Source organism: Nymphaea colorata, chromosome 7 (genome assembly GCF_008831285.2).
Source record: "Nymphaea colorata isolate Beijing-Zhang1983 chromosome 7, ASM883128v2, whole genome shotgun sequence".
Classification (NCBI taxonomy): domain Eukaryota; kingdom Viridiplantae; phylum Streptophyta; class Magnoliopsida; order Nymphaeales; family Nymphaeaceae; genus Nymphaea; species Nymphaea colorata.
Window position 1 is genome coordinate 11,234,052 of NC_045144.1, and position 11,900 is coordinate 11,245,951.

An 11,900-nucleotide genomic window follows, 5' to 3' on the forward strand; every position below is an offset into this window, starting at 1 on the left:
CGCCATTGTCGACGTGCGTAGTACATGTTGGTTGGAAAAGAGTGTGTATGTTGGGAAGACGCCACAACTAAGGAATCAAGGGAGAAACAGATTAGTGATCGGTTCAAATCGAAAGCGCGGAGCTTAAATCATTTGGTGACAACCTCAAGGACTTGAGAAGAAGCCTATTAAAGGGCTTTGTGGGTTGGCACTACCCATCGACACCTTCTTGAAGCGATGACATGCCTCAATGATTAGATTTTACACTTGTATAGATTGTAAAGCGAAATAAGTAGAAATCTTATCATTTGCTTATGTTTGCAGGTACACCGGGCACGTCCAATAGACGTTGAGCAACAAGACATGAAGCTCGAGGCATTTTGAAGTGTTTTGTGGACGCGCGACAGGTATGGCGGCATTCCAGGCAAATCTCTAGGGCCAACATGCGAATGTGTATTTTCGGGATCATGGGATCCTACGATTGAGATGTGATTGAATGATTGTTTTGTGAGTGAATGTATGTATGCATGCGAATGATTTGTTATATGATAAGTTTTGTTTTGGAAAACTACTAGAAACTTGTTTTGAAAACTATTACGCATTTGCATGTGCATGCTAGAATTGATAACTGCTTAGGACAGATGAGGTGGGGTATCGAGTCGAGTATCTCCTTGACCCCGATTATGCATTAGAGAGCATCATAGAATGATAATTGTATAGGATAGCTACGAGTCAATCACGAATCGAGACTACTCTCCGGGATTTGACTAAGTTTTTAAAAGATGTAATTGATGTATTTGATAAATGTGAATGTTGTAATTTGTTGCATATGCATTGCTGTAGGCAATAATGCAATTGAATGAGATTGAAGGGTACTTGTACTTGTATTGTTATGACAGCTAGTTAAGAATGTTATTGTTATGTGTAGCCCTCGTGTGGAGGTATGGGTGCACTCGTGGAGTGAACCAACCTCATGAGCTAGTCAGTCATTTTGTGAATGTGCAACTATAATGATAAGAAATAAAGAATAAGAGATGAGAGGGCAGTGGGTTGTGGCAATGTGTTTGGGAGTTATCCCGCCTTCGCCACTGGTCTCGCCCAAGCGGTGCAAGGCCCCAGAGTATTGTTGTGTGATGTGCTTAGAATGTTGGGCTTTTGCCTTCCCAAACTGGGTGTCCTAGGGAAGACTGAGTATATCTCCTTGGAATTCACACATCCTTGGACGAGTGCTCTGCCGCTGCAGCGAGAATGGATCCATATTGTTTCGGGCCACCACGGAGGTTGTCTCCCGACTGTAGGCCGCCCGCAGTGTGCACGTGCATGTGTTTGCACCCATAGGAACTATCAATTCATTAAAGTTAATGTAAAAGAAAGGAATGTGAATGAAGTGATTGAATGATGCGTTATGCCTGAATTGTGTGTGGCTATTGAATGTGATATTGTGGGCCTTGTGTGGCCTTTTGCACGTTGTGGTATATGTGCTTTTTGACAAGTTATGTGACTGTGTACCCTACCACAACATGATAGTAATTTGTTTCGTAATTGTTATATCTCATATGTGGGCCCTTACCTAAAAGGTTTAGGGATTTACTTGGCTTGTTGCCATACTGCGAAGGTTAAACCTTCAATTGTTTCCTTTTTCAGGTTTTAGTGGACCTGGGGCAACAGGTTGATCAGATGGCTTCACTCACATCCTACTGGTTTTGGGTCGTTTGTAGTGCCGGCTCGTCATGCTTGGTCTCTTTGATATCTTTTTTTGTTAAGCATCAAAGTTGTGATTTGGAGCATTTTTTGGCATATGAGTTGACGTGATTTTTGTATGAATGTAATTGATTATATAATGGAAAGTTGTCTCATTGTTTGATATTGCATGGCCCATTTCTTTTTGAATTGTTGTGTCATCATACCTCAATGTTTTATGTTTAAAATATAAATATATATATATTTGAGGGTCAAAAGGTTGGGGTGTGACAAACATGATTGTTTTGGAAATGGGCTTGGACATCTACACTCGATTTCCTAAAGTTTTCCATAATCATCAAAAATTTCATAACATGGTATGCAGATATACTTGGATAAAATCCCACATAAATAGCATTGACTTCTCCATGGGTTCTAAAAGTTGGGGTTTCCTATTCTCCTTGGATCCTTACCTATATACAGGGCTATTTGCCACAAGCACATGGTAAGGGGAGGGCCAATATCTACCTCCAGTAGGTTGGTCTAGATGTTGAACCCCCGGAAGCTATTGCGTAGCAGGAAAGTACTGCGGCATGTAGATCAGGACTTTGCATAGGTCAAAGGATGTTTGAAATACAAATGCATGTTGAAAACAAAAGGCTCTAATGCAATGGGGGCTAAGATGGAAATTAAAATTATGAAAGAAAATACATTGTTTTCAATCAACTCCTAAATTGAGAAGAGTTGTACTTGATTTGAATCTATTTGAACATGAAAAATCCTTCTCAATTCTATGTTTTAAACAAGAAAATTGCACAAGTCACATATGGACTCCTAAATGGCTCTTGGGTAGGACAACAATCACATTTGGACTTTAACACTTAATCAAGTAAAAAATGAGAATGAGTCCCATCACGGTCAGCATTTCTATTGACCATACAAAATTTGGCAAGCTTGCATGTCATGGCCGTTCATATAGGATGAACATAAAATGATCAAAATATTTACTCGCCTCCATATTCTTATTGCAAGAATCCATGAGAGATAGGACTCAACTCGTCGGTACAAAATTTGACATTCCTGCCACCTTTAACATAGGTAACAAATCAAGGACTAGATTAAGTGTTTAAGGTTCGAAAATGTGATTGATGTCAAACCTAAATAGAAAAGGGTCTGGATTTTCAAATCGGAGGACTTTAGAAATCTAAATAGATCATCAGACTTTGGAAAGCATGAATTGAAAATTCTTAAATAAAGTATCATAGTTCATGGTCACAAACCCATAATAGTTAATTCCTAGATCTAATATGAATGCATGCAAAACTAGATTCATTACATAATCGAGATCTGGTTTCTAAGTTTGGGATGTGGACCTAGGAATATCTTGTTATAAAATTTAAATCTGAATATTGACTAAAAATGATCCAAAGACTCAATATTTAATTCAGATACAAGGTTTTCATTTGGGGTTGTTCTAATAGGGTATGAGGTTCAAATCCTAACTGAGGGTTGCCTAAATCTAAGATCAGTCATATCAGGTAGAATACAAGCAACTTGCTGATTGACTTCCCTATGAATGACAACCTGGCCATCTTCCTGGCTTTCTTAAGAACAGTGGAAGACGTTTGTGCAGTGGAAGCAGCATTCTCCTGGACCAATCTAGTGAGAGAAGAATACCCATGAGCAATCGTACAATAATGTTCTTAAACCTCTTCAAAGAGACTACCAGGCTGGTTGTTGCACCTGGAGGTATTTCTTAAGGTTTCATCGGCAAGACAGCAGGAATTATCAGCAATTATGGGAGGTAAAGCATCAAGTACACAATCTTCCACAGATGATGAGGTACAAGCCATTTCTTGCTGATCAAGGGATGTATGGTTGACCGAGAGAAGGGTCTGCAGAGTACTTTCAAAAGATCTCTCAAAGTTGCCAATGAATCCATTGAAATGGTTCCCAAAGATTCAAAACCTACCTCTTACATTTTTTATATGATAAAGAAGATGATGCCAGATCAATAATACAAGTACATTATTCAAGATCATGGCTTACATAAAATATTGGTTCTTTTATTGCACTGCTGCACAGCTGCATCCAAGTTCAAGGTGTATCAGATACCCAATCATCAGCACTGGAAGGATCTCTCAGGTTTCTAAAGACACTGCAGACTGATGCTAGGTTCACGAAGTGTAAAGATGCCTATAGATGGCACTTGAACACATACAGTAAAAAAAGGACTAGCAAAAGTGAAAAATTTGGAAAACATTGTGATGCATTTGCTTAGCATGACAGACAAATGCATATTGGTCTTTCAGCTAGACATGCCACCTAAGACCAAAATGAAATGCTAATACATACAAATGTAAAGTATTATATAAATAGCTACGCTAACTAGCTCAATGAAAAAATTATAGGATATGCCAAATAGATTCACCAAATAGGCTGGTTGCTGAACCTGAGTTGACTAGAGTGTCGGTGTGGGTGTGGCATGAGTGCAAGCGTGGGTGCGGCCATGTTCTCCAAAAATTCTGCACCCGCATCCATCTTTCTGTGATATATAAAGCAATTATAATAAATGCACTAAATAGAAACAGGCAGCAAATAAGTAATCTTGAAAGATGATCAGCAGAGATCCTTTGTCCAGTGGCATTTGCACCATCAAGAACCTAAAAAACAAGGAAGACTTAATATGTTACCCAAACAATGCATGTATTTAGAATGAAAAGAACAGAAGAAAAGACACAACCTGCATTAACCATAAAGCACCAGCACTATAACATAAAGAAGTAAAGTTTATGAGAACATTAACTACATAAACTTGCATAGTCTGGTACGTTTAAGCAGTAAAATAAGATATCAGTTGGTGAGCATAGAAACATGTTCGTTTCTAACTTCAACATTGATTTCCATGAGTTCCACTAAGAAATGAGGTAGCTTCTTTTACCTCAAGAGCTACTGTAAGGAGATTCAAAATCCCTGTTCTTTCAGTATAATTGTCAAAATGATAGGAAAAACCATGTCCATACTCCACAGTCTCAGAACATATAAGAGCTGCAAGTAGGATTTGATTGCCATGCCAGCTTTATCACCCTTACTAATTCAGTTTCCTATTTAATAGCAACAAAAGCATGTTCTCACTGTCATCTAAATCCACATGTCTAACATCTGGGCACATTACTTCTATTGCTTGGAGGATTAACAGTAACAAAGACAAACTTTATAGATGTCAGAAGCACTTTTTTGCAGGGATACAGAGGAAAGTGCAAACTAAATCAGTCTTCCAAAAGTGTAGGAAGCAACTTTACTTTTTAAAATCCAATTTCGAAGAAAAAAAAAAGTGGCTGAAAGAAGGTCAACAACTAACTTTCTCAAAGTTGCTAATCATGACAAGAGTAGGGTAATGAGGTGATCAAAGATCACAGAAGATGATGGTCATAACTCACCTACCAAACATTAGCAGCATGTAGAATAAGGAAAGCAAGGCATTATTGGGAAAATTTATATATATTTTTCAGACTAAGGCCCTAAATAAAAAAAATTAGATAACAAAGAATGGGCAAAGGAAATGGTAAAAAATTTAAAGCTACGGAAATCAGTAATGAAAAAAGTATCTTAAAATTGGTATAGCCTGTCAAATCCGATCAAATTGTTCCAGTTTCCAAAGTTGAGCAGATGATATGAACCAAAAGAGAAGTCCCCACGGAAGGAAGTTACATGTCATACCTTGAAAGAGATTTAGGACCTCTTATCTCTGTCTTGATTATGGGAATCATTATTAACAATGTATTTTTTGGCTGGCAAAACCAAATCGCCTTGTCAAAGGTCGGATGGGACCAAATAAGAGTGAGGCTATCAGATCCATAAAAATGTAATTTCACGTATAACTGGATCTGCTATTTGAATAAGCCTTCCTCGTTGAAACCCTACTCAGTAGGCTCTGAGAAATGAGAGATTGAGAAGTAGGTGAATCATAAATATGAGTGATATGCTGTGTTTCTGATGCACACCCAATGGGAACGCGGACAGAAGCAAAGGGGCTATCGTAGAGTAGGGGTATTATGCGTACGTATAGCCGACGACGCCGAGGGATAAGCACACAACGGGCCAGCAGCCAGCAGATCAGGGACAAAGATCAGAGATGGACGATTTAGGCTGAAGAAGACTGCATCAGCTGAAAGGAGCTGAGTCAGACTGGGCACAACCCAATGTGCGTTAAGATCAGGTTTAGCTAGCAAGAGCTCAGGCTAACCTGAGCACGTCGCGGCTGGGTTCAAGCCCAGTCCGAGTCATTGTAAGTGTTTTCTATTTTGTTGAGTCATTACAGGTTTTGTACTTGTCTCAATCAGAGACAACGGGTGGCACCCCAGACAGTCCAGCAGTATATAAACTGGAGACTGCACCAAAGTTTGTATCTTTTTTAAATTGAATCAATGAAAAGACCCCTTTTCTCTCCCGCGTGGAGTGTTTGAGCTGCTTAGGTGTGGCGCCAAAAGCTTGGCCATCTGGAAAAGAAGAACGACTGCAGGACCAGAGGAGAGGAACCAGGAACTCTACCAGAAATGCAGGCGATGGATCTTGAGCAGATGTGCGATTCCGACCAAGGTGCAGATGTCTTCCATCACTGGGACATCTAGAGGCCAGGGCAGAGGACTATGAGCTTGGTGGAGGAGCGTGGACGCCGATCACCGAGAGCCTCTCAGATCTGCTGCATGACAGCCAGAGGAACATCTTCAGCCGGTAAGAATCCTAACTCCGTGGAGATTCTACCGCGAGATCTTCCTGTTACCCGATCAGAAGTGGAGAGGATGCTGACGTTCTGATTGATTTGAGTTTAACTCATCTAACGAGAGGAATAGATCGGTCTGATCTGACTGAGATCGAAGGATCTGAAGAAGAAATGAAGTGCTGACGAGATAGGGCGAGCACAATCCCTGTTTTAGGTGGATCCCCTAACGAACAACTTAGATCGACTTTAATTCTTGTTGAGATCAGTTCTTCTGTCGCATTCTGTATCTAATTGTTGTGGATTACTTGCGACGAGCAACGAAGTGAAATCTGTTGAGGAATTGGATGATTGAAGACGAAGAATAGAGGATGAATTCTGTAAAGGCACAGTGACAGAAATTTCTGTTAATCTGTGAATTCCCGACGATCCGAGCAAGATCTGAATTCGAGAATAGCTCAGTTGTCTTCGTTACTAATGGAGGAACATTTTGATGAAGTTTGAGGAGAATCCACGCTATTTTGGATAGTTCGCCGGAGCTGATCGGAAGCACGGCGGTGGATCGCGGAATTAGGTGGCGCAGTTCTGAGCGACATCAGAAACTAGGCTGATTTTAATCCTCAAGGACTCACCTTTTGGCAGCTGCTTTGAAGCTGAATTTTTGGGTGTTCGTTCATCAGTATCTTAGCAATCACTGGTCCAAATTTCAGCACAATCCAAGTGACGGTTGAATTTTGGCGAATTTTTGAAGGTGATTGACTCTAGACGTTGCCTGAGCCCTGCGACAGGCAATTTCAGGCAGAATCAGGCGCATCTTTGGGCTCAACGAGTCAGCAACTGAAAACGAATTTGGAGCTGGTTTTTCGAACGTCTAACCCTCAAGTACTTAGCTTCATTCAGACCAATTTTCACGATTTTAGAAGCTTTGGATGAGAAGATATGAATTTTTGAAGGAGATTGTCTTGTGAACTGAGCTTGAGCATCTGAGGCAAGCTGTTTCAGGCAGAAATAGGCACAACTTTCAGTTCAACGAGTTAGCTGTTGGAAGTGACTTTGGAGCTGGGTTTTGGAGCGTCTATTCCTCCATATTTAAACTTCCTCCAGACCAATTTTCATGAATTTAGGAGATCTGGACGAGGAGATATGATTTTTTGAAAGAGCACGGTTATGGAAGCTGGCTTCACACCTGCAAGAGGGATTCTCGCCAGTTTTCCCAATTTCTATCTTAGATTTGGGTGAAACCAGAGATCTGGTACATTCACTATGACCTTGAATCATGATTAATTGCAAGATATACATCTGCTTTATTTGTTGGTTCATTTGCAGCATCAGATCCATTGCTGTAAGCCGCCGCTGCAACCTGTTCCCGAGATGGACCTGCATTTCTGAAGAGCGCGCTGCCGGCACTGAACGGGGCACATGTTTTTCCCTAATTCATCACTTAACAGGGATTCAATCGATCCTTGGTGACGCTCCTAAACCTTCTGAGTTCTCTCGTTATCATTGTACCATTGCCTACAGTGATTGATGTGTTTCTGCAAGCTGCTGTCACAGAACCGAACAAGCGAGAAGAGACTGATCAGCAGGAAGACGTGAGCTACTGTGGAGCTGATCATTGAAGGGACGAGCGCTGGCATCTATCCAGCGTCTGCTACCCCCTAGTTCACCCCAAAACATGGGTTCCTATATGGGGAAGAGCAGAACTTGCTAGTTTCCTGTACTTCTGATTTGATGCGACTGTGATCTGTTGTATTCCCTTGCGAGCTGAGGTGCTTCGGAGAGGAGGACTCAGCTGGAGATCACCATCTTACTGTGCGCAAGATCTGAGCCTGTGGAGAAGTGCTGAGTACTGAGGATTGTATTGGTCTTCTTCCTTGGTGAGTGTTGGACTAGCTCCAGCAAGGTACATCCAAACCCCCCTATAGTTGCGTGGAAGGGTGCATTCTATTTCCAGCCAACCTTTGGGTTTGCAGTTGTAGGGAATCCTCTAAAGCTCGTTTAGCCGAGGACACATTCCCAAGCTGCTGGACTTACCTAGGGCGAAGGGTGTGGATTGCTCGTCTTAGGGATTGCATGAATGGTTTGGCTTGGATGAATGATTGATGAATGAGGGAGAGTTCAAATTTGTATCGAGAACGCTTGTAAAGCCTCACATGCCCACTCCTGATTGTAGTAGGTTGAAAATTTGGAAGGGACATTCCACTTGTATATCAATCCTAAGGGATATATTCAGTCGGGGTTGTGTCCGACTTGGGATCAAATTTTGTATTCCCTATTCTTTTAACCTCCCTCGGCGTGTTAGTCCCCAATAGATCTTGGGAAGCAACTGCATCTTGGTGAGATTTGAGCAGCTACAAGGGCAGGGCGCATCAGTTTCCAACCAAAAGAGCCTAGTCTTTGACCAATCAATGCCAAGAAAAATCGACCACTATCTTTCACAGCTGAACTCTTGACTTGAAAGTTTTCAGGAGGCTATACATTGAAACATCATTCATCAGGATGCTTTTTGGCCAAGTGCCAGGGACATAATCATGAGGGAAAAAGGATAGGCACCCGACCATCTCCTCTTTCAATTATATTGTACACCAAGTAGCAAAGGAGCCACTTCATCGAAGATGCCCGAAGACCAATTCCCTGCAACCACCACATATGCAAAAAATTTTTGGCCTCCGGCAATGGCATAGAACCAATGTTGTAAAAAGCGTATTGTAAGCCGTATCGGTCTGGCTTTAAGATATGCGGTATCGTAAAATATCTAACATATCGTAACCATATCGAAAAAAATTCAAAAAATTCATAAAAAATCAGTAAAAAACAAGAATATTATGTTCTTCATAAAAAACACATAGATTTATAAGTCATAAGGTCCATAAGTCTATGAGATACCACATTAAAAAACAAGTTTTAGATGTTATGTATGACATCACAAGATGATAATGAAATTGTGAAAATGTTCAATGTCAATACATATAAAATGAAAGCACTCTCGACGCTCATTCATAATCTTCACCATATTCATTATCATCCTCATCTCCCTCTTCTTCTTCATTTTCATCTTCACGATTTAAAAAAACATCTTTCCTCCCAATGAGAATCAGCCACCCATGCACAAATCCATGGTTTAATCGATGATTTCATTTTGAAAATCGATGATTTAACGATGGAAATCGATAATTTCCCTCCACTGCGGCACAATCTCTAGGTTAAAAATGAAGAAAGGCCAGGTTTTTATAAAAAAAAACTCGAAAAGGGGATTCCAGCCCCCATTTTTTGAAATCAGCCCATATCGTACGATACGAGGCGTGTATCGTATCGTATTTTGTAAAAGATACGTATCATATCGTATGTATTGGCCTCGTATCGTACAACACTGCATAGAACAGCATTATGCCAAGAGTCATTTATCTCAGGAACACATTCAATATCAAATCTTAAGTTCTTGACAGAAGAAACAAAAACCATATCACCCTGCAAAAGCAGCGTTCAGTTTTTGTATGCATATGCTCTCTCGCTCAAGCATTTATTGTTTGTAAGGATGGTATTACTTCAATGCTGCCACCATTCATACAAGAATACCAATGGTAGAAATAGAATCTGCTATGAAACCTTTGTTGCTTGGCCAAGGGACAAACTGAGCATGAAGTATCAATTATCAACAGAAAGTTGATTAAAATAAAATGTTCAATTTAACAAAGGCGGTCCACCTAAACGACAATGGCAAAAGCATAGGCTTACTAAACACATACTGATGGCATTAATCTATGAATCATCAAGAATATACAAGCCATTCCTCAATTTACAGTCACAATCATCTCCACCAAGTCTTTACATATGCAAGTATCTTCATTAAATATAACATTATGACGAACACTGCACAAGTTTGACTGGAAGTAAGCTGAAGGAAAACTGAAGAATGATGTCAAATAACTTAGTGTATGGGTAACATTTTTTGTGGGCACCTGTATCAACAACCCAAGATTGACTGAGAGAAAGAAAAGCTTAAGGAATTGGTAATTTATCTGCTAGGTTTGCTTGTAATTGGCTACCTTGTGATATAAAGGACGTTAATTTTTTGAAAAACTCATATGAGGACTGAATAGTTGGATCATTAGTCTTGGGTGTATCCTCACTAGCAGTATGGCATTAAATTTGGGCTTCTGCTGATCAGTTGAAGACTTTTGTGCTTTCATTGGGAAATCCATGCAACTGAAAACACTTAGATTTTACACGACCAAGCTTGCAACGATGACTGTTAGATAGCCAAGTACGAGATTGAACCTGATTTGGTGGCTCCTTGATCTGATCACTTGACTGAACTGAAGCAGCAAGCCTTCAGACTCAGAAGCAAGTTGCAGACCTCCATGATGTTCTTCATGAACCAAAAGAATAAGCATTTGCAACAGTAGGAACAGGATCCAGTACAAGGTGTGGCTTGCAACATTGTTTAGCTATGGTTAAGGGCCATAAGAGTTTGAAAAAGGCATTCTTGCTATTGGAGTTCAGCCATAACTTCCATCAAGCCACACAAATAGGGAGGTTGACTGATATAGGATATTGGTTCATCCCAAAGTCCCTTTAACTTGGTAAAATAAACTGCTATGGACAATTTATACTGTTGGCAGTGTAGAATTTCCAACTAAATTTGATCTGCATGGGGAAACATTGGACAGCTAAAAACAGTCCCAAAGTTTAGACCATACCCACAACAGACAATCTACAACAACTGCTGAGAGATCTTTGTTCAAATTGAGGATCCACGACTGGACCATATTGATGCAGAGCTCTCATGCCATAACCCTCATCTTAACAGACATATGGTGCCTTCGACAGCCCATTTGGTATATTCTTACTTGCCTATGTCAAACTTATTTCATAATATAGAACATACATTATGCAAATTAATTCAGCATACCTCACACAGCCATTAATAACTTGCAGCAGTGTTGTACGTATCGTACGATACGACCCCGTACCGTATGATACGTACTGTATCGTTTTAAAATACGGTACGATACACCCCCCATACCATAAATAGGGGTTGTATCGTTCTTGTATCGCACGTATCATGCGATACATGGCCCGTATCGTACAATATGGGGCGATACACCCCGTATCATACGATACAGGCTGATTTCGCAAAAACCCACTCGAGACCTACTTATTCGGCTTCTTTTTGAAAAAAAGCCTCCGTTATTCATTTCTCAAGCTCGGATACTACCGTCAGGGAGGGCGATTGTCTATTTTCACCATCAAAAAGTTGATTTTCACCGTGAAATCGAAGATTAAGGGGTCGATTTCTGCGTGGGTGGTTGATTTTCGTTGGGAAGAAAGGGGTTTTCTTCATTTCTTCTTCGTAAGGTATGAAATCTCATGTTTTTACCATGTATTCATAATTTTTTACCGTATAATCATAGATTGAAAGATTTCGAGTGTTTTTCATTAAGTTTACCATAGGCTTTCATCTTATTTTTTGAAGATATGGATCCTATATGGCAATGCTGCGAAAGGGTGAAGGAGAATA

General features: G+C 40.3%; 1 long non-coding RNA gene across 1 annotated transcript; it reads left to right on the forward strand.

Annotated features, from left to right (window-relative positions):
- The first annotated feature begins 6,094 nt into the window (after window positions 1-6,094).
- LOC116257829 (uncharacterized) lies at window positions 6,095-8,752 on the forward strand. The gene is made up of 3 exons (XR_004173486.2): window positions 6,095-7,631; window positions 7,706-7,845; window positions 7,934-8,752. It is a non-coding gene; the product is annotated as an uncharacterized LOC116257829 (long non-coding RNA).
- Window positions 8,753-11,900: the final 3,148 nt, after the last annotated feature.